The sequence below is a fragment of the Clupea harengus genome, chromosome 6 (genome assembly GCF_900700415.2).
Source record: "Clupea harengus chromosome 6, Ch_v2.0.2, whole genome shotgun sequence".
NCBI lineage: Eukaryota > Metazoa > Chordata > Actinopteri > Clupeiformes > Clupeidae > Clupea > Clupea harengus.
Window position 1 is genome coordinate 24,398,425 of NC_045157.1, and position 25,377 is coordinate 24,423,801.

The 25,377-nt window shown below is 42.3% G+C and overlaps 1 protein-coding gene across 4 annotated transcripts in view; it reads left to right on the forward strand.

Annotated features, from left to right (window-relative positions):
* The window catches only part of zfhx3b (zinc finger homeobox 3b), a 340,892-nt gene that overhangs the window by 163,023 nt on the left and 152,492 nt on the right, over window positions 1–25,377 (forward strand). For 2 of the 4 annotated variants that reach the window (XM_031569518.2, XM_042708091.1), the window contains one exon: window positions 414–912. The gene's annotated coding sequence lies outside the window, so the exon portion shown is untranslated. Of the gene's footprint in view, window positions 1–413; window positions 913–10,553; window positions 14,341–25,377 lie in introns of those variants that run through there. The other 2 variants (XM_031569517.2, XM_031569521.2) reach the window with 1 other exon arrangement.

The following is a 25,377-nucleotide window of genomic DNA, read 5'->3' on the forward strand; positions in this document are numbered from 1 at the left end:
ATGGCACAAGAAGAGAAATTACTCAGAGCAGTACATTTATTGCTTAATGTAATCTCAAATCATAAGACTTTGTCCTGCAGCTGTAATAAAAATAATTATATATTAATTTTGTTTTCTCGAAAACAAGCTTATTACAGATTTCAAAAGGCTTGATAGAAGCCATATTGTACTGCTTCCCCTCTTGAAAGACATCCATTATGTGTCTCAAGGGTAGAGAGAAAAATCTGCAGTCACTTACTTCACACAACTTACTTTTTTTGTGCGATGCTTTCACAGAGCAGTGTCAGAGTCAGCCATGAACCATGTTCTTCCGTCTAGTTTTTGTGTATGCCTGTAAAAATGGGTTATTCTGTCTGCTGTGGAATTTGTGTTGCTTGCTCTCTGAACCGTCCGTGTGTTTTTCTTCTTCCCAGGTGGCGCTATCTCTCTGAAGAGCTCTCGGTCTCTCCTGTCCATCTGGAGACTGTGACCCTGACCCCGTCCCCCTGGGCACCTGGGCCTCTGGTGGCACTGAACCAACCCTGGAAATACCTGGAATTCTAGGAATACGTCACGCGAACAACAAGCCTGTGAAAAAGGGGACTTCACTTATGGTGCTCCAGCACCGGATCTGAAAGCTTTACATTCTACTGTCTTATTTTTTTGACTATACCAAAAGATAGAGAGAAAAAACAAAGAAATACAGAAGGAGAAGAAGGAGAGGAGAATTCCAAAAAAACAAGCAAACAACAAAAGCTTTAGCATCACCAATAGCCTCCGGCCCTCCGTCAGCGCTCCACCCGACCCGCTGCGAGCGAGAGGGGGGTGCGACCTTTCTGCCCGCCCGCTTCAAACGGACACTTGAAAAGGGGACACGGTCAGAGAGGCTTCGCAGACGCCGGCGACTCAAACCAAAAAAGAAATACCTGTCAGGTAAGGCTGTGAAGTCTTTCCCATCTACCCCCATCCCCAGCCAACCCGCCCCCTTCCCGACCTAACCCACGCGCACGGCAACTCCCGCTGGTCCGGGCCCTAAGCCCTTCAACTCCTCCTGGGGCTTTGAAGCTGGCTGAGGCCCCAGCCGGCGTTGCGGCCCCTGTGAGGTTTCCCCTCCCTCCCTCCCTCCCTCCCTCCCACACCGATTTGTATGGGCGGCCGCCGCTGATAAACGGCAGGCTTTCATGCGCAAGCTCCTTCTGTTTGTTCCCATTGGATTAGAGGCCCTGGATGTGCAAAGGATGTTTGGTTGTTAGATGGTTGGCCTGGGCTCTTAGCTGACCCCCTGTAGAACCAAAGACATGTGCAGACAGACTGGCACAGACGCACACACACACACACACACACACACACACACACGCACTCACACACTCACGCAAGGTGTCTGCACGACTGGACAGGGACTGTAGATCTCACACACACTGGAATGCACAGACCTACACATGCACCTTTATACATCTCACACATTCTCACATGTTCTCACGCATTCTCACATGTTCTCACAAGCCTTCATGCGATGTCAAACTGCACAAATACAGCCAGACGTGGACATAAGACTTCTCATATACAGAATGAAGTCCCAGACACGTTTCGGATATGTATACTGTGTCACCCACAGGTACACATTCACACATTTCACAGCCATTCACTCAAACACTGTTGAAACATTCGTACGTATTTATGACAGTGACATAATGACAGCAGAAACCAGATGGTGATGATGAAGTGATGACTATTTACTCTCTGATTTGCTGGACGGGTTGTCATGGTTGTCATGATGGTTTAAAAATTCCCTTTGCGAGTGTGTGTGTGAGTGTGTGTGAGCGTGCACATGCGTGTGTATGTGTATGTTAAATCCTGTATGCCTGTGTGCGTTTGTGTTTATGCTGCTGGCACCCTGAGGGACGGGTGCCTGGGCTTGTGCCTCTGCTTGCTGAGAGAGCCATAGGGGGGCCGTTTGTGAACCATGAAAATCTCAAAATCTATCTGCATCTACACTCTCCATCACGACGCTCCATAAAGAAATATTATCATAAATATAGTATGATGTAAATTGACATTAAAGTTCAGATGAAATATCATTTCCACAGTTGTACATTTTGTTGTGAAATCGGGAGCTGTTGATATAGGCATTAGATCTGGTTTCATCTGTAACTATACCTGATGACGCTGAGTTCAGAGGGTAGTCGTGTGGAGTCTGTACCAGGAAGTGCACATTTACTGGTGTTTTGAGCTAAACTGTGTTTTTCACATTGAGATAAAATGCCATTCATGCTAGCTCTTTTAGCTACCGAGAATGATGTTATTTTCTGCTCTCTAAATAATGCTGATGGAAAATAAATGGTGTTTATGGAATTAGGCAAATAAAAAGAAAACAGGCCGACAAAGCGCAGAGACGCAGGCGAGGTTCCTTATCTGCAATGCTCAAATAAGTACAAGGCCTTTGTTTGAAAAGTTCAAAGTAATTTTGGTCAAATTTAGGTCACCACAAATTACAAGAGCCAAGCAGCGCACTGTCATTTGTGAGAGATGGGAAAGTAAGCAGGGAAATAAAAAAAAAATAAACTCCAGCCTTATTTTAAGCTTTCTTATGCATCTTTCAGGACTATGTTTTTTAGCTTTTTTATTTATTTATTTTAATTTATGTATCCCATCTCTCTTCAACACAGCGATAAAACACTGCATTGTAGCACTGCAAGAAACAATGTCCATGTTTCAAGACCAAATTATAGATGTAATCTGTGAAGGGTATTCTGGGAACCCCATAGTCCAGGCCTGAAGGGTCAGGCCTGCCAACAATAGGACAAAGATAATACGGCCAGAGTCAGGAGTCTCTCCTCCTCTTTCTCCCACTCCCTCTCCCTCCTTTTCCCTCCACATCTCCCTCCCTCCTCCTTCTCTCCATCCCTGTGTGCTAATGGAGATGTGCTCTTAGCCCTGGGCTGCGGCAGCAGGCCCTGCTCTGCATGTGGGATACACGGCGCTGGAGCCGGGGTCGCTCCCTTTGTGCCGGCCCTCCTTGGCCTCCCGGAAAAAAAAAGCCATGCATGATTTCATACATGAAAGATATATGTAATTGGACAGCAGTGCGTATACTGCACATTTACAATTCTAAACAGAGCGCGTTAAAAGCAATTCCCTTCTATCTATCTCTCTCTCCTGCTTTCCCCCTTCTCACTCCATTTTTTTTTCTTGAATAAAATGTATTTGCACATATCGAAAGACACATGATACACAAAAAATACATGAAATGACGATTATCACACCTTTTATTTGCATTTGCATTATGCATGCATTGCTAGTGCATTTTTTTTCGAGAGGACTCATGCAAGCTCTGGATGTCTTAGTTTGTCCTACTTTTGTGCTATAGTTCTTGGTGTGTTTATATTAAGAGGAAGAGTAAATTGGGCATATCAGTCCTTACTGTGTCAGGAAAACACCCATCTGCGGCCACTGGGATTCTTCAGTCCTGTCTGATATGTATGCTATGGAATAAACACATTATACACTCTCTTTTTCATATACACATTATTCATAATCAACCGTACCTGTAGAAGACATGCTCCAAATCTGAAAAAAAAAACCACCCCGGTGTGGATCAAGATGTTTTTTTTTAGACCTAAAGATAAAAGACACTGCCGTATCAAGTGATATTCATTAGCAATTTTCTTCTTATGTCTCTAGCTAGTTTTATGAATGCAGGGAATGTATTCATTTCCACATGATTCACTGACTGGGTAGCTGATAATTGTTGGTCGTTGCAGCATGGGTCCTGTGGAAGCCTTTCTATGTAGTTGTCATGTAATTTATGTTTACCTGGAGAGGCCCTGACAGAAGGTGGTGGTTTATGGGGACAGGGGTGTGTGTGTGTGTGTGTGTGTGTGTGTGTGTGTGTGTGTGTGTGTGTGTGTGTGTGTGTGTGTGTGTGTGTGTGTGTGTGTGTGTGTGTGTGTGTGTGTGTGTGTGTGTGTGTGTGTGTGTGTGATTGGATACACAAGACCCTGTGAAGAACACATTTGGAGGGCTATAATTCTGCCTGTGCTCTACTCCAGGCCTGCACCCTCCCGTTGTGTTAATGTTGTGCCAAGGTAAACACCTCTGCTGTTAATTGCCCTGACGAGGTCACACCTTGCCCAAGAGTGGTCTCCCTAATCGGAGGTTTATGTTAGCCCCGTGGTCACTGGTGGGCTGAGTGCTTCCGGTCTTGGCACGGCCAAGGGGGCTGACGCCTGCTTCCCCCCAAAATCTGCTCCAGCACACCTGATTGACAACTACAGAGGTCGCCAGGGCGTTGGGGGGGGGAGTGGTGGGGTTAAGCGGCCCATAATCCCTGCCAGGCTGCTGTGGTCACCTGCAATTATACCCCATCTACATCAAGCCCTCCTGTCTCCACATGTGGTTATCATACCACCAAGCCCCCCCCCCCCTCCACCACCCACACACACACACACACATACATCATACACACATGTGCACGCACATACGTGTACAGACCTAGATATTCAATTAAATAGTAAAGTGATTTTGCTGCACAGTCACCCCCACGCAGATGCTTTTGTAAGTCTGATGGTGAGCAGAGGCTGCCTGCTGTTCAGTGCCTCCTTTGGTGTGTGTGTGTGTGTGTGTGTGTGTGTGTGTGTGTGTGTGTGTGTGTGTGTGTGTGTGTGTGTGTGTGTGTGTGTGTGTGTGTGTGTGTGTGTGTGTGTGTGTGTGTTTGTGTGTGTGTGTGTTTGTGTGTGTGTGTGTGTGTGTGTGTGTGTGTGTGTGTGTGTGTGTGTGTGTGTGTAGGTGTGTCTGTGAGTGAAAAAGGGACCACGTGCCAGTGTCAATGGCACAGCAGGCTCAAACTGAATGACCACTCCACTTATCTTTCCTGTTTCTTGTGTTGCTCTTGAGTTGAAAATTTAGTGTGAAGCTGAGTAGTATTTTCTATTTCAGAGACATATGGGAAGTTTGAGCTGTGCAATCCCTCCGGACAATTTGTGTTTTGTTGGAAATGTATTGTAAAAAGAGATGCTTCATTCATTCAATTCAGTTATGAACTTCAGACTAATTTCATTATAATTCATGTATGAATCTGTTCCGAATGTCACTCTGTCATTTGGTAAATCGCCTCCTCAACATCAATACATGGCAGTAATATACACATCGTCTTCAATGCTAAATGTTTTTCTTTTTTAAACCCTTCAAACTATTGCTTTTGGTTTCATAATTAAATATTTATATTTTGACGTTTGTTTATTGGCATGTCTTTGTGGTGTGTTAACAACCAGTGGACATCTGTGGCAGGCGTGTCATCATATCCTTGATTATCAGATATGATATCAGATGTGAAATTGAATGAGGTATACGTCATTATCGTATAGTTTTTAGGATAATGTTGACTTAGAGAGTTGAACCGTTTACTGTGACCTTTCTTAATTATTAGTTTTATTTTTAGTTTAGTTTTATTTAGTTATTTCTAATGATATATGTTCTTTCATCTCTAATTTCACATATTGTCGACCTTTTTTTTTGTTCAATTCGACATTTTAACGTCATTTGGAAACGTGCAGTGTATGTCTGTCTCACGACAGCAGAATAAAATTCAGAGGTAGATATATCTTTGTGGGGGTTTAAAAGGATTCCTTGACTAAGGCTAAATGCCTTGATCAGATGCCAAATAGTCCCACAGGTTAATTATGATACCGTTAGGCCCATCTCCAACAGTCTGAAATCACATAGACAGCGCAACAGAGAAGTAGCACAGCATTTGTCATTTCGAATGTTCAACAAAATGTCCTCTATTTGGAAGTGTGCTTTAATTATTTGTTATTCATACTTGTACCGTAATTGTTGGTGACATTTGGATCGGCAAATAGAGGGATTTTCCTGTAGGCAATTCCAAGAGGTCGTTTTAAAAAGAAATTATTTCCTAGTAAGGCTTTGCACATAATCCAGCCATATATGTCAGCTGATAGAATAGCATCCAGAGGCTGTGTGATGCTGGATTTGTGTGGTGACCCTTTGGCGATAGCCCTAGATCTCACTCGCCCTTCTCTGCTGCTTCCACCTGTCATATTTCATTGCGTGCGATTAGGGTGTTCTTTCAGGCAAAATCTCGGAGAAAATTGCCCTCTATTCACAGAAAATGGTGGGTAGGTGTTGTCGACCACGCTGAAAATACTCTTAAGCTCTGATTTCGGGATGTCTTCAATACGTTAATTGGTATAAAGGAACATTGCTGTTGTTACTGTTTTGTCCTTATTTGATAACCATTTGCTGGTTATATGATGATGTTACTTGCCTCCCTGAGTGCCATGTAGTGTCCTTGCATGTGTCACGGCATGTGTGGCAGTCACCACATATAATTCATTAAGTCCCAGTAGGGATGCGATTTGTGCGGTGTGTATACCTTGCCAGGCCAGAACTAATCATACCTGCAACGATATAGTCCATGATAATCACGGTCCATCCGAATGTACTGTATTTAGTTGTAAATAAATCTCATATTAAAGCAGTTCATTCTGTAGATACTATGGTTAAGACTATATATATCTGAATGAGCTTGGGAGAATGTTTTCTGTAATTCCACGCAAGAGGATACGAGAGGGGGACCATGAGGGTATTTGTGACCTTAGTGCCCGTGTCGTATCGTATCATTTGTGCATCTGAGCGTGTGTGACGAAGCATCTTTCCTACCTCTTATTTTCCATTTTGTTTTTGTTTGCCTTGGAGGAATGGCTACACTATAGGCTACACATCGAATAATATGTGCATTGCCTAAGCGCTTGTCTTGGAGTCAGCGAGGGCAACCAAGGATGGGAGAGGAAGATCTCTGCATTATTTAACTTTTTTCATGACCCTTTGAAAAGACAATATGGACTACAGCATACACTGGACCGTTTCAGCATATATCGTTCTCATTAATGTAGTCAGTTTCCAAATTTTGGATGAACATGCAGATTGGCAAGGAGCAAGTAGCTACCAAATGGTAAAATTACCCAAATTTACATGTAAAGTTTCTGAAAACTAATAAATATTACACAAATAAATTCGGAGAAAGGATGGGCCAAACAGTAATGCAATATAGAAAATACAACCACAAAACCTGTCCGACTCTCTTTCTCTCTCTCTCACACACACACACGCACACACATGAACACACACACAAAGAAGCGAACACACACAGAGAAAGACACGTTAAAGACACACATTCGTAGACCATTTACTGTTTACTAGAAAATTATTTTACAATCTCAAGTGCTATGAAAATTTCAATATTATCACAACCCCCCCGTTTATGTGTTTAAAAAACATCTCAGTGTATGACCTTATATGAAAAATACTCGGATATCTTAAGGCAAATTTACATGGACAATTCCGTAATTATCGTGTTAATTAATTACATTTTCAATTACATTACATTTGTTTTAAATATATGTAAACTATCCAGTGGGCATGTATTCTATGAACTTATGGAGTCCAGCCATTTTTACACAACATGATACCAATCAACATATGTTTACTTCAAGTTATTAATTAACATGTTGCATGCCAACTTCTGCTGTACGTACGAAGAATATTGTCAGCAGACATACTTTTGTTTAGTTGAGGTATAATCGATGTTAAACAGCATACTAATTACTATGCAAATAGGTTAATTATATATAAACAATCACAGGAGTTCTCACTTTTATTTTGTCTCGAAAAATTCAGTTTAGTCATTACATATCAGCTTAATCAGTAAATATATTGTTACAATAATATTCGTAAAATTAACATAGCACATTGACATTAGTTCATTTAACATCGGATATTGAAAAAGGTCATTGACATTAATGGGGGTCGTGGTCAGCAAGTCAGCAGCTTTTGCGTAGTTGTTGACTTTACATCCTCATATATCAAGTAACTGAAAACATTTACAACAAACACATGGTAAACTCATGTTCTACAAGAGCGTGCAACACCAATTAAGATCACAGGCTCGTCTCATAAATGAACTTCGAGTGGACATCGGAGAAATGCTGGGTCAAAAAACGATCTTCAAACTGAAAAGAAAACATTCACTGAAAAGAAGTAGAGCAGCCAATGGCGTTAACATGTACATAATTTGATCAAGAATAGTGCATCCATTTCGTTGTCTTCCTGGTGGTTAAAAGATACCCTTGAAAGCCAGGTACAGAGCAGTATCCATTCGGTTCGATTTCATAAAATATTGTATTGCTATTTTGACACGTATCAAGTGTAACTAATTCTGTACACCTCCAAACAACTTAATCTAAACATTTTAAATGAAGAAAATATGAGGGTGAATCAGTCCAAGGATCTGAGAGAATTACATAGGAAATACGTGTTCATGTATCATGCAACGGGGTACAAACAATAATACAAACATCCATCCATTTTAATTGTCTAACGTGTTCTTTTAAAGACTTATGTGTCCAAATTGTGATTATGAATTATGATAGGCACAAACTCGATTAAATATTTTGGTTATTTTATATATATAGAAATAAATATTCACAGGAGGCTGCCTATTTGACTGAATGACTATGGACTATTTAAAAACAAGAGGACTGCTTTTGAACAATTAACAGGGTTATCAGTTCCTGATTGCCATGTTGAATAACTTTCAAAACATGATCATAACCAATTACACCAATTACACACATAAATTATGGAATTCTTAAATTTAAGTTTTTTTAGAACAGGAAGACTCAATATTTACTATGCCTTCTTGTTAGATTGACGAAATCCCGTTACTAACATCAGACTAATTATTTGTATTTGTTGATGGTTTGCAAGGGGTGGGATGTCTGTCTGTTTGTGAATTCATATCTTTAATACATTCTCAAGGTGCGCTGTCTAGTAGGCTCTTCTTACACGGGCGGATTAGGTTATCGAATATGCACCGCTCGAACTGATGTTTTTTGATAGCCTATATCTGTAAGGTGCTGCATAAAATATGGACACTAATGCATACCAGAAATGTGAACACTCGCCTCTCCTCCTCTTCTGGGACTCCCACTCACGTCTGGTCATTTGAATATGCAAATAGGCAATGCTTGAAGACTATCAGGGCAAAGGTGTCCCATGCCGCATTGGTAGCGTGTCCCAGTCGCGGCAAGCACTGGGTGGGTGGTGGGGGGGGATCACGGCTCCGGTGTGACAGGTCCATGTAGTCGTTGATCCCCTTGGTTAGACTGAACATAAGGGGGCGCTGCCATTGCACCTGGTAGCACATCCTGCCCCATCCACCCTGGGCGGAGGGCCGGACAACAGTCCTCTGCTGGCTGCTAAGTCCCTGTAACTCAGTCTCAGTGTTTGATTTAAGTGCCAGATACAACACTATTATTCACCCTTTAACCCCACCGACTTCTGGCACATTCATCTATTGGAGGGTCCACTCTACCGACGATGTCAGTTGTTTTTACTAATGAACACACCAGATGACCGGCACATGGGCTACATAAAACGTGAATAAGATTGTAGACGATTGAAAAACAAAGAAACATCCATAAGACCAAACGCTACCGCTTGTTGAGCATACATCTTTTTTAAAAAGCCAGAACTGAAAGAGTGAAGGAAAAAAGAAAATACAGACAAAAAGAAGGAATGCCTTTTGAAAGTTGTGCAGTTGCACATGCCCTCTTGTTTATCTAAATAAGGCAACGTGGACTTACATGCTTCTTATATTAATACAGTTGCATAAATCCCCAAATCCGGAGACCTAAAATGTTCATCATCCTTTAATAAAGTTACGAGACTATTCCAGACAGATGCTTTTATCTATAAATGCTTTCACCCCGCTCCCATTTCCTCACTGCGCGCTTTTGTGCCTTATGATGCTGGGATGGCACGCGCGGCGCATGAGGTTGAAGCACACACACGCGCACACATACACTCACGAGAGCACACAATAAGATCGAAGACAACAACAAAAAATGATCATTTTCACTTATAAGTGTGCTACAAAATGTAATAATAGACATCCTGGTCAATAGTGTTTACATTTTAATCACAAACGAATTTAGTCAACGAATGGGAAATATAACTTTTTACACAATGTCAATGGTACATATCTGAGTGGATTATTTGTTTTAGACCGTGCCCTGCATGTTAAGACTCTAGTTATACAAATAATAGAGGGATATAATGCAGCCTGTGGATGTTTTTTTTTGTGCTACTCTTCTCCACTGTGGTCACTGCTTATGCTATACTACGCTCAGAGACGACCCGCTGTAGATGCCAAAATGAGAGTTAAGCATCAGTTTCACGGTATATTTAAATGCGTTTTGTTAAAAGATTAGAGAGGCACATTACACTGTTTCGGGTGTCAATGGCGAAAGTTTCCTATTTTGTTTTAGTTTTCACAAGAGCCTTATGTCTCGTCGATGAAATAAAACGTTTTTGTCATAACAGTTAACATATAAAGATGACAGGGAAAAAACACAGATCCTGTCTTTTTCCTCTCGGCCCCTATCGCACCAGGCTTTATTATCTAGCGGCCTCTCAAACTCTCGCACTCCATTTTTTACCCATTCATTTTTACAGTCTGTCTTTCCCCGGAGAGAAGGCACATCACAAATCCTGGCAATCCTTCCTTTCTGCCTCTTGGTGAGGGAAATATGAGCATCTTTGTTCGACTCAACAATATTGTGCCTCTGCTGTGCTTAGAACAATGTAATGTCCATGCTAAGGTATTGTATACTGGAGATGCCCAAGCGCGCATGCAGAAAAAGTTGACTTTGCATATGCATGATTTGAAAGACGTCCATTTTTGGGGACATCGTAAATCGTGATGATCGTGATGTGTCATTGTAATCACACAGTCACACACAGACATGGGGAACACGGCACAAGCGCGCACACGCACATCCACTGTCTTCTCATTCTTGCCTCGCCTCACTCGAACAACGCACGCACGCTCGCACTCCCGGTCTCTTTCTTGCACACGCTTCTATTCTATATGGACATTGTCATTAATATCGCCATTGTTCGTATCAAACGTTGTTGCTTTTTGGTACTATCAGTTCAACGCGTGCACAGCTGAGAACTACACAGTGCCGTTGTTTCATATGCAGATGCGTCCCTTTGTGATCTGACATATCCGTGGAACGTACATCTTCAATAGGAGGCTCCCCATTTTTGACTATTCCAACGCCTCGGTTCACAACACACCAAGATTAAGTTTTCATTATCATGTGACATTCCTTTTTGTAAATAGATCAAATATGTGTTTCTGACATGCATTATCTTTATAAAACTATTAATATGTCAACAAGTCAACGTCGCCACCCAACATATGTTAGTGACTGTTAGTGAGCACAAACATTTAATTTTAATATATCAGAAGTCTCAAGATCGGACCTCAGTTATGTTGACATCCAAATAATTTCATTTATCTGTTAATTCTGAACATTTCAATATTTTTTGGCTCTCATCAATACGTGGTTTGCCTATTCAAAGCGGCCTCAAATAATTGTACCTATTATAATCCTAAACATTTTTGTTTGTCCGTCTGACAGGTGTGTCTCCTCATTCGGTATACAATGTGTAAAATGCAAAAACGTTTCATTTTATCCAACTACAGAAATAACAAACAGAAATAATACCAGATTAGGATTATCCAATAAACACTACGCATGCAATTAATGTAAAATGGTTTGGTTTGGTTGTGGATTAGGGACCCTCTGAGCTGTAATCGGAAAGTATGCATACGGAGATTGAAGAATTGCCTATTTCTTTAGAGCGGCTCGACAATAGAATTATCATGACAAAGGCCACTGGGCCAGTCTCAAAGGTTTAATTCTTGAAAATAAACTTTGGATTTGAGGAAAGAACCTTTTAGATGACCATCTATGGCCATCACGAATCAACGTGTTTTAGGAGAACGTGGAGTAAAGCAAACCTGTGGACAACCTCGTCGATCTATACTACAGTTGTTACTATTGATCAAATGTCACCTCTTTGAACGCAGGCGTTTGAAAGTTACTCTATTTATCAGGGATAATTTTTTTTAAACCGTGGGATAGTAATGTATGTCTTTTCAGAGCGTTTTGTGTTTTGGTTAATATCATTTAACGTCAGAGCATAGTTTATCACTAGGGTACAGTCGCTGACCTTTTCTAAAGATGGTGTGGTATGATTTGGTATGGAGTGGGGTTCAACAACATTCCGACATTGGCTTGCTATATGTAGACATCGATGAGCAAAAATTAGAGAAAACACATAAGTTAGCTTTACTCCATATATTTATGCTTCAACCAACGCACTGTGTGTGCGTGAGAGTCACAGAGAGAGGATAGAAACACACACGCGCACACACACTTTATCCTACCTACACTGTGTCTGTGTGTGTGTGTGTGTGTGTATGGTGTGCGTGCACGCGCCTGCGAGCATGTGTGTATTACTTTTATCACGCCGTGGACATTTTCATTAACAACTGTTTCAAACGTTCTTTAACTGGGCCTATGTTACGAACCAAGTAGTCCACAGCATAACTTGCAAATATTCTAAAAATGTATCTCATATACCAGTGGATTGTTACTATTGCATATGGAACATCGACTCACTTAAAGTAGTACACTGAGTTCATATATCATGTTCACAAAGGGTTATTTTTGCTTTGCACTTTGGCAAACCAAAATATCAGAACCATGCAAACGACGTTGTTTAATCAGTCAATCAGTAGCCTAAGTAATAGTTTGAATTTTCCCTTACTCTTATTTATACAACTTGGGCACAGGTTTTCAATCTCCCCAGGTTTCTAACCTCCCTAGCAATGTCATATGATAACATAACGCTACATCTTCTTTTATAAGTTGCCCCGAAACATAACAAGGTCTTCAAAATATGAAAACACCTAATAGACCAACTCTGTTTGAATCACAAAAGCAGCATTGGCACTCATGCATGCAACGTGCTGCCAACATACAACTTGGTCAATTTAAGTCCAGGTGAGAGATTTTACAGTAGCTTAGCATAAAACTTTTATCTCACACTAATATTACTAAATAGTCTTTCGTGTGCATTAGCACCAGTTAGAAAAGTACATGTGACTTTCAGATAATCAAGCTGACAATGGCGAAAGTACGCTATTTACCTCAGTTGTAGATATGTTATGTTATCGTCCGCTCTGTGAGTTTGTGAAGATGCCATGCAAGAAGCTTAGCCTACTAAAGCATACAGCACACCGTTGGATGCCTCGAATCAGAAAACCGAAAACAGCCATTCTGATGTGATGTTTGAGAACATAGAATAGATTGTTTCAAGACATTATTTTGCCCAAATCGTTCTCCGTCAATAGCTTAGTAACTTTGTCAACATGTAATGTATAAAGAATACTGAAATGAATTTACAAAAGTATTCTCAAGTCTTAAGAGTGGGCTGTAGTCTTCAACACAGTGCACCTCGACATCTGTGAAGTTACGCCGTGGTGTATATCGACTTTATTATCGTGTAATTAGTTTGAAGTTCTTTACGTTGTTTTATATTATTCGGCAGTCCCACTGCACATGCTTATATTCACCGCAAACATTTCAATTCACGTTAAAGATTTTCTTTTCTAAAGGCTCATGGAGTTGCATACAGTACGGATACAATACAGTGTTGCTCGGCTTTGAAAGTTTTTTTCAATAGGAGCAAAGAATAAAATAACGCATTTTACATTACGTACACATTTTCCTCATAAAATAACATACTAAATACGGACGTTTTACATTTACGTTCTATATTTACAAACAGGGAAAAGAACGCAGTAAATGCAACCAAACAGCAATGCCGCGACTGTGCCGCCACTCTCCACTATTAACTTTCGCTGTCTTCCTTCTAATCAAACTCTTACTTTCCGCTGTACCTAATTCCATATTTTCAATTCCTGATCATTACTTTCCTCTTTTTCTTCCTCCATCTATCTATCCATCCCTCCCTCCCTCCTCTTTCTCTCTCCCTCCCTCCCTCTTCCTAGCTCTCTCCTTTGCTGAATCTTATTGATCCAGAAGGTGGCTAATTAGCCCTTCCCGTCGTGCCTGTGTAATGAAGCACATGCGCACTGAATTAATCACAGCCATTTTTTGCAGGAAACTAATTAGCAGGAATAAAGATCCAAAGAGTTTTTTTCTTTTCAATCATCAGATCTCACTTTCACCTCTTCCTCTCTCCCTCCAACACAAGACTCATCGCCTGCTTTGCATCCAAATTATTTTTATATTGCCTTTACAACTAATACTTCGTTTTTTTTACTCTCCGCAACAACAATGATCTTTCTTTTGCCATCCTAAACGCAAACTGACCAAAAGGGACTGCCTTGATGGGATCTTTAGCCAAACCGTCTCTATACTGGATTAAAAAGCGAGGATCTCAAAGCGGCAGCAAAAAATTGTAAGTTTCAACTTTGGTTTCTCTCTCCTGTCTCTATCTTTACGATAACGTTTCTTTCTAGTTTCAATAGCAGGGTGATCGAAGGTTTTTGGTGATTTTCCTCAGCCTTCCGAAGACTGTCTGTTCTCTCACTATGTGGAATAACAGGCGATCGCAAGTTATTTTCATGCAAGTTGTTTTATTTATTCTGTTTTATTCGTATCTTTACCTGTGTTTACATCTGGGTTCGTCCTCGTTCTTCTCATGACTGGAAGAAAAGAAACGGGCAAGACAGCGATTCCTTTCCAAGCAGTTGACCACAAACCGTGAATTTAAATCAATTTTCGGGATTTCGCTGAAATCATATTACTCAGGAAGGCAAAATAGATTCATAGAACATGTCTAGAAGATGATAGCGACGTAAAAAGGCTGGGTTGAGAAGTCGGAAGGTAGCGGGAGCTGCACATGATCGTAGCCTGGAAAGGAGCACGTTAGTCCAGCTTGTGGGTCCGTCTACGTCCGGCGAAAGGAAAACGTAGCCTGTTTCCCCGTATTCTTAGATAAATGCCAGTTCGTCCTCAGCCTCTATTTTTCATCTGTTTTCAACAACAACACATCTTCGCCGACTCCTTAGCTAGTATTTGCCACATCTTTACTTTTCGAGTCCTTTACTAGTGTTGATTTCTCTCCGCCCTGCTTTGCATTTCAGAACTACTTTTCGGTCTCTCCACTTTGGCCACATTTTCCTTTTTATTTTCATTCCCGTTTGCTTGTCGAAGCCTTCTTTAGGACGATTGTGTTGATTCCCAGACGGAGTCACATGCAAATCGATCGGCATGTGTGTGAGTGTGTTTTGAGAGTGTGTTGGATTTGAAGACGGAGCCCCGACTCTCCCTCATGACATGAGCGGATCATCCAGAGCTCGGATACGGCAGAGCGCAAAGCCGAGAGAAGAGAGTTTAAGAAGCAGATCGGAGAGAGCACTACGAATAGGAAAGAAAGGCATAAAATCACTTTAAAGATGAACGTGAGGCTATTATACGCGTTTTAATCAAATATTGTGCAGAATATTTGGGGGAAAATACGAACGCCCATGAACAATAAACAATAAACAGGCAACATTAATAATCGTATTCGCATGCATGACGGTGGGGAGCTAGGACAAATTTGGAACAGTTATTTATTCTACATGTATCCTATGCTACTGTAGTCAACATGATGCACACTTAGTCTAAAGTGCGTCTTTTCGACCATGTTTTAATTAGAAAACTAAAGACTAACTTAAATAATGAAATGACAGATGAGTCACGGGATTAATTTAGCACAAAGCGTAGTAGAACAAACTCAAGTCATACAATTCAAAGCGTAACGTAGGCTAATGGAAAAGACGATAAGGGGACCGATTTGGCTCGACAGAGAGAACGTAGCCAGTTCCTCGGAGATACGGACAGATAGGCAGGAAAAGCGGAAATGTTATGGATCCCACGATGCAGACTACACTGGAGCCATGCACGCTGCTCTCCAAAAGAACAGAAACCCCCAAATGCAACGACGAGAGAAGGACAGATAGATACAGGGTACAGGAAAGACGCAAAACGTGGGGTTTTCGCGACTGTGAGTCGGAAAAAGAAAATGTGTTGGCGAGCTGAAGCAGAGATGTACTGGGTTGTGGCAGAATCAAAGGGGGAGGTTGGGAGACTCGGGGTCAGACGGCAAGAAACAGGGGAGCAGGGGTCACCGAGTGAGTGTAGGAGAGATAAAAAAGAAAGTGAAGGAAAACCCTACATTACCAGCCAAAGGAAGACAGGGAAAGAAGTGGGGTGGGTGTGGGTTATGTTGAGGGGTCACACAAAGCACAGCACTAAGATTGTGGGGTCAGTGAGTGAAAGATAAAACAAGCCTCCGTCTTGGACAGCGGATAAAGACGCAAGGGGTAGCATTTCTCATGAGTTTGTCATTTGGTGAAACAAAGACTACTGCTGCATGGACGTCCTGGTTTTGAATATAGTGCTTTTGACTTACCCAGACGCAGAGGTAGTGAGATGAAAGCAGAAGAATACAAATGAGAGAAGAATATGGAGGAGGATTGCAAGGGTCAAACAGCCAGTGGCCAGAGAGAAAGAATCAGGGAAGAGGTCAGAAAAACAGAGCCTTCAAGACCCTTTCCTCCTCTCGGACTTGTCCCAGCTAGAGAGGCCAAGTGCACCCGTGTGGACACTCAGTAGTTTACGCATGGCCATCAAACGATAGAGTAAAAAACAAACTGTGGATTTTTATAAACAAAATCCTTTCATTTCCTAGTCACAGGCTTTTTACATAGCCAAATTTGAAGGGGGGATGTTTGGAATATGCCTCCTCTTCTCTTTGGTTTTTATCACATTTTAAAGGCAATCATAGTGTTGTGGCTAATTTAAATTTTTCCTTTTATTTAAACGATAGCAAAAGAGTGTCTGGCAGGCCAACAGTGATACATCAGGATTAGTGTGTATCTCAGCATAGTGTCTGTGCTCCCCATATGCGCTTTGGCCATGATCACAGGCGTCACACAGAAAAGGAGATATAACACAATTCAGGTGCTCTGCTAGGACACCCTCACTCCCGCCCTTCCTTTCTCTCTCTTCTGATTCTCTCTCTTTCTTTCTCTCTCTCTCTCTCTCTCTCTCTCTCTCTCTCTCTCTCTCGCACTCTCTCTCTCCCTCTTCCGCTCCCCCTGTCATTCAGTTATACAAAACAAAGACAGCAGACACTCTGCCAATGCATTTGTTCTTCAGAAACTCCTGGATTATGCCTTCATGCATATTATTTTTTTCTGCAGAGAATATGTAGTGAATCAGAACATCATTTTTTAGTGTAATCTTGAAAGACATGTCCATTAAATGATCAGAATGTAAGCTAAGAGATGTTGGTGATATTATGTTTTTTTAAATGATATTTTCTTCAACCCTCATAGTAATAATTTGTAATAATTCCTAATTTTTAATATGTTCTCTCTGCACCCCGAGGATGAGCTGTATAATGAAGAATTGAGGATTATTACCAGTGTTCTGTGATAGTGGTCATATGTGACAGGCGTAAGGAGTATGCATGTAGTGTGTGCGGCTCCCTCTGACTGACGCGTGTAGAGGAGACTGTTGTGCCAATGGGAAGGTAAAGCTACTGTCTGCTGAATGGGTTAACGCATACTGTAGTCTACTTTGATTTTGACCTTATTAGTAATGGTCAGAGCGTATTTTTTTGTTACATATTAAATTTCTTTAATCCTTGTCAGGCGGAAGGGGAACAATATGAAACGCTGGGCTTGTCTGATTTTGTGTGTGTGTGTGTGTGTGTGTGTGTGTGTGTGTGTTCTTTCATAGTATTTATGATAGGGAGTAAGTTACCAGATGTAAGTTTACATATGATATTTGCTATTTTATGAAATATGCAAATTATTTGAATAATTCATTTATATTTAACCTTTTTTTTCCTTTTGTAGTGATTAAGTCTCGGATTGTCTTTTGTGAATGTAGTTTTTTTTCCATTTAATTTTATACCTTCTTTCACTTTGATATAGAATTCAGCAATGTATGCATGTACTACATGCTATATGGTTACTTAGATGAGATGCTGAAGTTATTTTATTTTCATGTTACGTATCAGTGTTATTTACTCTATGTCTGTGTGGTAACAATCGTGTCATAAATAATGATACTGTCTGACAGGCGGCGTGATGCTTTTGAATGAGGTTGGCGTTTCATTGCTGAAGCGAAAATGTCGCTGCATTACAATGTCTGTAATTTTACCTGAGGCTTTTTCCAGGGCCTTATTTCTTTATTATATGGTGTGGCGTCCAGCATACTTGTTTTGCTCATCTCCCAGTGATGTTTGCAGAGAGGAGAGGGTAGCTTTGGCAGTGTTGTGCCTTACAAACAAAACAAACAACAACAAAAAAAATCAGAAAGGGATGCGGATGTAGAGATAGGATTGGAAGACCGCGTGTGCCCTATGCCTCTCCACTCCCTCCCTCTCTCCCCTCCCTCCTTCTCTCTCCTTTCCCCCCTCCGTTCTGTGGTACGCACACCCTTTCTCTCTGGGGCTGGCACCCTTAGGGAGTGGAACGGTCGGTCATGTCCTCAGTGGGAGAGAGCCCTCTTTGGGCCGAGACCAGGGGCTGGCAGCCCTCGCAATGACACAGTATGTTAAAGCAGCTGAACTCTGTTCAGCATACTGCCATGCTGATTTGACTTTAGGGACCATGTCTAAGAATCAGCATTTACATTTGCTATCTACATCTGTTTCTTACAGCCTAACATTTTTATATTAGCATATAATAGAAATAGGTGAACTAGTACGTTAAGTATTATTATGTTATGTGCTATTAATAATTGCTAATTATTGAAATTTAAAAACAACATATATGAGGATATCTCAAACAAAAGAATCAAACTGTGCCGCTGTTTAATGAGGTGGTTTAAATGCAAAGCTAGTCTTTGCCTTTTTTTGGTGTTAAAGCCTGGTTATAATGGCCTAGTGAGAGGGGCATTCCGTGTGTGCTAGGACCGGTAAGGTGAGAGCAGATTGGAAATGTTTGTGTGGATGAGGCGATCTCTGTCATGAGGTTTCCATTAATCCAGCTGAGCTGTGGCGAGAGACGGCTAAAGAAAGCGAGGGGGTGGGGGGAGAGGGAGTGTGTGTGTGTAAGAGAGAGAGAGAGAGAGAGAGAGACGTAGAGATTGCAGCCACCTCCATTTGCTAAAGGGCTCTGTGTGTATACCATATGTGTGTTAAGTGTGTGTGTTAAGTGTGTGGTGTGGTGTGTGTGTGTGTGTGTGTGTGCGTGTGTGTGTGTGTGTGTGTGTAAATTAGGTTAGAGGGAGCTCTGGGTCCGATTACAGATGATGGTTTTGAATATGCAAGCCTGTGCAGCCAGGACCAGTTCTTCCAGTTGTGGCGAGGAACAGGACAATGGTCTACGTGTCAGTGGCATCATTAGGAAAGGGCTGGGGGCGGCCCTGACATGGGTGGAGTGGGTGGGGGGAGAGGAAGGGCGAGCCCCAACTGAACCGCCATATCATTGGTCAGAATCTCAGGTGCGCTTTACCTGACCCAAAATCCCAGCAGCCCTTGCTACAGCCCACAAGGGTTGCCCTCTTATGCCGATAGCATGTTGCAATTCTTTCTGGGTGTGTGCTTTTTTACCCTCTCCTCTCTCTTTCTTTCTCTCTCTCTCTCTCGTTCTTCTTTTTCTGCGCTGGTTCTTGCTGTTGTTCTTTTATCTCCTTGAAGTTAGGTTGGCAGGATTTTCTGTGGTTTGCTGTTTCACAATATGTTATCGTGTTAACAATCTCCAAATCATTGTGGTGGTGTTAGATTTACGATAGTGGAAGGGTGTGTTTGTATGTGTCTGTACGTGTGTGTGTGTGTATGAGAGAGATGGGAATTTGTGTCTGTTTCTGCTGCTGCTGTGCACCTCTGACTATACCTTAACAGCATTTGTGTTATTTATAATAAATAATAACTCTGTTTTTAAGTTTGTCAACGTTATTTTGCCCCCACACACACACAAACATGTCACATGTACAATTACAATATTTTCTCTGGTGTGTCTTCAGATATCTAAAACAAGCTGGTGATGTTGTGAAATATAGCTTAGAGAGAGGGAGGGAGAGAGAGGGCTAGAGAGAGAGAGAGAGAGAGAGAGAGAGAGAGAGAGCGATAAGAGGAGAACGATGATGGGACTCACCCAGTGCACACTGCAGGGTTCAGGAGTTCTCCAGTGTTTGCCGACAGGGCGATTCCTGAATAGGGGGTGTTTGAGCCTCGGAATACAGCAGTCAGACCCAGGAATTCCTTTCCGATTGCTAAAAGCTCCTTTAGCCCATTTTTCATGTGTCACAGAGCCTGGAGGAAGACAGGGCTGGCCTACATCACCCTCTCCTCTCACTCAAGTAAAAACACACTCACCTCACACACACTCACCTCACACACACTCACCTCACACACACTCACCTAACCTGAAAATATACTGCTGGGTAAGATTATGAATTGTATTAAATGCATTGTTTTAAGCATTGACCTATTTTTAGGTTAGCATCTATTTTTTTTAATGTAGCTGTGATATTTTCTGGGGAACAGGAGTGAGGAAACAGGGGTATTGGTGGTGTATTGTGTGTGTGTGGTGTGTGTGAGGAGGCCCGGATATCAGCCGTTAGCGTTCTGCCTTCAGCTCCCCTACCGCGTGCAGGGATGGTTCTGCTTGTTTAGGGGCGCCTGTTGTCCTGTAAGATGGCTGGTGTGTGCCCGGCGTGACTCAGAACATAGTGTGTGTGTGTGTCTTTGTATGTGCGTGTGTGTGTGGGGGGGTGTATGACAGCAGCCGTCAGCACCATGTTTCGGTGTTCAGGGTGGTGTTTGTGGGGGGGGACGGGGGGACTAAAGTGCTACGTGGATCACCACAGACAAGCCTAGCTGGCGTCTTAACCCATGTGGGTGAGCATCGGGGGTACATCCTCCTCCGCCAGACCTCCTCCCCTTCCGCCATCCTTCCCCCCACCCCCCTCCCTCCCACACACACACACACACACACACACACACACACACACCCTCCCTCTCGCCCCTCCACTGCACCTTGAAACCCTGTGTTCGGCACTCGGCGCTGCCTGCCTGCCTCGGTGCTTATCATCACAAAGGGCAGAATGCATAAAACATGGAGGACACACAGACACAGTCAGAGCAGGTCGCCTTTCTCTCCACGCACCAAGCAGGGGGAACAATGCAGGGGGGCCCTCCGGTCTGTGACTTTGACCTGATCTCTCTCTCTCTCTCTCTCTCTCTCTCTCTCTCTCTCCCTCTCTCACTCTCACTCTCTCTCTCTCTCTCCTGTCGTGTCATTCTCCACTTCACTCTCTCTCCACTCTCCTCCTGTTTCTCTCCTACCCTCGCCTTCCAAACGGCATTTCTGTGCTTTTGCTAGTGTCTAATAATATGTCTCCTTTGTGTGGTTTGAGCACTATCACTAAAATATGCATTATGTAACTTCAACGTAGCTATTAAAATCCGAGGAATGGGAATCAATGTCTTTGTATGTGTATGTGTGTGTGTGTGTGTATGTGTGTGTGTAATGGGTTTTGCAGATGGCACAGGGATCATTAGCCCCCGAGACATATCAGAAGAACACACAGACAGTCTCATATTCTTAAATTATTTTACTAGATGGTGCACAATGCATAATCATTTAATATTTTACGCTACTGGTTGATTTGATAAACTAACATGTGACATGCTAAGTGAGTTGTTTTTACACAAATAATCTTTAAATGTAGAAACAATAATTTGGTAAAATAATTGTACATAATAAAAATTAAAACATTACAGTGCTGTGAAAGCAAACTGCAAATATTTAATTTATTGTAATCATAATGCAGTTGTATAAGAATAAAACAATGTGAATATCTGACCCTCTCATTTTGCTTGTGTATATTATTGGTACCTTCCTGTATGATCCAGCATAGGAGCTAGCACGGAGCTAGCAAGCTACACTAATGCATCTATGCTAGGAGGGATTCCTCTGAGTGTGTGTAAGGGGGTGCATGCGTGCATCTGGATGTGCGTGGGAGTGTGTATGAGCATGTGTGTGCATTATGCTGGCCTCTATTTGCTGGTCAGTGAGCTCGGTAGCGTTTGTGTGTGTGTGCGAGAGAGAGAGGGAGAGAGAGCGAGAGAGTATGTGTGCGTGTGTGTAGGGGGGTGATAATGGACTTGGTAGCTCGGACAGGGAGGGTCGCTGTGCTTCTACGTGATTCATCTCAGCATCCTCTCGAACGATTTCATTTACCTTCTCCATTTTTTTTCTTTTTGGTATGTCTTCAAACATGGTTGCATATTTTCTCCTTGTGCTCTCTTGTCAGAGTTGTGGCGTGTTTGCTCAGCAGAAGTATTTATCAAGGTATTATTTATCCAAGTTCTTGTCGTGTTTAAGATGTTAATGATAAGATGTGCTGAAGAGGTTTGTTTAAACATGGCCTGAATGCTTTTATCATTTTCATTCATATTCAGACGGCTCTCTATTTTCATGTTTTTCATCCATTTTTTTAACAGGAAATATTTTTGTAAGATGCAGCAAATGTGCTCTGTTTTATAGCATCTGCAGGTATGTGTATCTGTGCAAATGTGCATGGATGTGTGTAACCATTACACAAAAGATGTGTGTATGTGTGTTTAAGAGGAAGATGGACAGAGAATGTGCATGTACGTGTGTGTGTGCGTGTGCGTGCGTGTGTGTGTGTGTGTGTATCAGACAGGGACCGTGTGTGTGCACGCAGCTGCCAGTGCTGTGCTGTGGTGGCTGTGGCTGTGGCTGTGGCACAGGAGCATGGTGGGGCTGGAGGAATGTGGAGGGAGCGGGGACGTGTTCGACCCCGGCAGGCCCACGCCACTTCCTCTCTATGTCGCACACAGCTTATCCTCCTCTGGATTAAAAAGAGAGACGAGAAGAAAAGAGGGATCGCAGGAGCCCCCCACCCCACCCTTACCCCCCCCCCCCCCGCACACACACACACACACACACACACACACACCCTCGCCCACTCTTCCCCTTTTTCCATATATGGAGGAGAAGAAGGGGAAAAAAAACGTCTTCAACCTAAAAATAAAAAAAAAATTAAAACGCGTGATTCACTTGCAAATGTGAAGCAGCCTGAGCGGGTCCCCCACAGGGTAGAGGAAGAGAGAGAGAGAGAGAGAGAGAGAGAGAGAGAGAGGGGGACAGGCCAAAAGAGGGAGTGAGATGGAGTGAGTGAGTGAGAGAGGGAGGGAGAGAGAGAGAGGTACACACAGAGGGAGCACAGCAGTCATGCTGCTTGCTAAGCTCTTTGTGGTAAAGGCCTCGCTGCTACAGCCCTGGTCTGATCAGAGTGACTGCTATCTGCTATTTTCGTCTGTCGCCAAACCAAGGCCGTTTGAGAATTGTGCGTCTGCTTGTGGCTGCTGTTTTATAATACACACCGTACTCGGCGAGTTGGGTCAGTATGTGAATAAGAGCTGTCATGACCTGAGTTGGTGTGTGTGTGTGTGTGTGTGTGTGTGTGTGTGTGTGTGTGTGTGTGTGTGTGTGTGTGTGTGTGTGTGTGTGTGTGTGTGTGTGTGTGTGTGTGTGTGTGTGTGTGTGTGTGTGTGTGTTGGGTGGTTGGCAGGGAAGGGGTTAAGAGGCAGGGATAGCCCCTTTTGTCTCAGCAGCCCTCTGCCATTGTTGTGGGGGAACTGAGCCCTCTGCACCTCACTTGACCACAGCAAAGCAATAAAATGGCCTCTAAGTGCTGCAGCCACCCGCTCCCTGCAACGGCAACCCTCCTCTGGGCTTTCTCTGTGTCTCCATACACACACACACACACACACACACACACACATACACGCTTACATACACACACATAGAGAAATGCACACATTCACACACAACACACACACACACACACACACACACACACACACACACACACACAGAGAAATGTGCACACACACCTATACCACAAACACACATGCACAGACACATGTTCAGGCTTCTAGACACCCTGTGCTTGTCCTTTAAAACTATTTGATATTTAGAAACATTTGTATTTGTTTCTTTTCACCTTCAAATTGTTCACATGCAGGGCTTCATTTCGCCCTATTTTAACCTTGTGCTATACACAGTCAAGCAAGAAATATACCATATATACCACTGTTTCTACAACAAAATATAAACATAAATAAAATGTTCTCTCTCTGGATAGAATATTATGTGTATTATTCAATAAATAGGTCACATGTCTACTGCTTGATTCCAAAGCTAAGAATACTGCATATGCAGTTATTACTGTATGGATGTGTGTTTCATACAAGATATAAAAGATAATTCAGTTTATTGTCAAGAAAATAATTGAAAATTGAATTAATCCCAGGAGCAGCTCCATTGCTGTCTGTGGTGTATTTACATGGATGATTACATTTTCTTTTCTGTCAGTGGCATAGCATGTTTCGCATCAACATGTAATTAAAGATACTGTGATTATATTCTTTATTTCCGTGTAATTCATCAACTGCTTATTGTGTTTGCTTGTGTGTCTGTGTGTGTGTGTGTGTGTGTGTGTGTGTGTGTGTGTGTGTCAAGGCCAATCTCAGACTCTGTGCGTGCAGACTGAGATCATATCTCTTTATGAGAGCAGCCATTTTGGAATAACTTCAGGAATGTTTATGGACATGACAGAACTGAACACAGCCTTTGTTTGCTTTTAGCCTTTTCAGTCTTCATTATTCATCATTTACTGTACATAGTTTTCAACATTTAGAATCAGACAGAGGCTTGTCTGTCGTTACCAACTGTAGTGTAGTAATAGATCTAATTAACATTAGTAATAATAGTATTAATAGATATAGTTTACATTAGTAATAATAGCATTCATACATATAGTTCACATTAGCAATAATAGTATTAATATATTATTTACAATTACATTTTGTTGAATGTATTTAGTGAGGCTAGAGTGGAAAGATGTTTATTATGTAATTATTAACTTTTCAATAATTGTTAATGATACATTTGTTATAATAAAGAGAAGGAAATGCTTGGCATTATTATATTATAAGGTGAATGCCAATAATATAATACGCCATTTTTTTTTTCTTTCAGTGAGAGGTGGTTGTTTATTGTTCGGTCTCCCCCTCTCTCAGACATTATAATTAAAAAGGAATAATTCCTGTCTCTTTCTGTCGCCTCCTGATCAGATGTGCATTTAATGAGACGTGAGAGGGCCAAAGCTGATTGGTCTGCTCACACTCCAGGCCCTGAGAGAGGCATCCGATTGGCCGGGGGCTTTAATTGGCACTGTCCTGCACCCCCTCCTCCCCCGCCTCCACCCTCTTGGGTGTAACCTGTTTATGGCAGGTGTAGTGCAGGCTGTGCTAGGTGCTACACTGGGCCTCAATTAAAGCAGCCCTTCCATACAGCCTAATTATGTCACTTCTGCAGGCAGCTGAAGGGTGTCTGGCTGGCTGGCTGACTGGCTGTGGTCTCTATCCCCCCCACCCTCCCTCCACACACCCCCA